Genomic DNA, 969 nt, shown 5'->3' on the forward strand with positions numbered 1-969 from the left:
TTAATATTGGCTCATAAATTATAATGAATGTACAAGACTAACATAAGAGGTTTATAATAGAGAAACTGGATACTGGATATGTAGAAACTTTCTGTACTATCTTCACAGTTTTTCTGCAAATCTAAAACCATTCTGAAAAATATTTATATTTTTAAAGAAGATAATTGTAGGCAGTTAAAACATAAACTAAAACAAAAAGTTATCTTCCGTAATAGAAACATGAAATACTTAGGACTAATCCTAATAGGAAATTAACAAGACCTATGTGATGAAAAGAAATGAAACTTCAGAGTGTGCTCACTTCAGCAGCATATATACTAAAATTGGAATGATACAGAGAAGATTAACATGGCCCCTGCACAAGGATGACATGAAGGATTAAAAATTTAAAAAAAAGAAAAACCAACTTCACTGAGTAATGTGAACATTTTTAATAACTAAAAATGCATAGCATTTGCCTTTATAGAAAACTGAATATCACTAACATGTTGTTTCTTCCCGAACTATATAATCTTAATTCAAACCTAAAAGGGGCTTATTCACTGCTAGTGAAAATGTAAAATGGTAGTACTATGACAGTTTTTTAGAATTCAAATATATACCTACCTTTGGACCAAGCCCTTTTACTCCTCCTCAAAAGAAATGAAAATATATGTTCACACAAACACTTGTACTTAAATGTTCATAGTAATTTTATTTGCAATATCCTTCTCAGTGGGGGCTGCTACAACAAAAATGCCATATACTGCATGGCTTATAAACAACAGAAATTTATTCCTCACAGTTCTGGAGGATGGGAAGTCCAAGATTAAGCCACAGGCAGATTCAGACTTTGGTGAGGTCCCACTTCCTGGTTCATAGACAGATGGCCATCTTCTCATTGTTTCTTCATACAGCAGAAGAGGCAGAGGAACTCTCTGAGGCCTTTTTTATAAGGACAGTAATCCTATTCAAGAGGCCTCCCACCAT

The 969-nt window shown here is 33.2% G+C and overlaps 1 non-coding gene across 1 annotated transcript; it reads left to right on the forward strand.

The window, feature by feature from the left end:
- Positions 1-293: 293 nt before the first annotated feature.
- Positions 294-400, forward strand: LOC115831793. The gene has a single exon (XR_004027290.1). It is a non-coding gene; the product is annotated as a U6 spliceosomal RNA (small nuclear RNA).
- The last annotated feature ends 569 nt before the right edge of the window (positions 401-969 follow it).

The sequence above is a fragment of the Nomascus leucogenys genome, chromosome 2 (genome assembly GCF_006542625.1).
Source record: "Nomascus leucogenys isolate Asia chromosome 2, Asia_NLE_v1, whole genome shotgun sequence".
NCBI lineage: Eukaryota > Metazoa > Chordata > Mammalia > Primates > Hylobatidae > Nomascus > Nomascus leucogenys.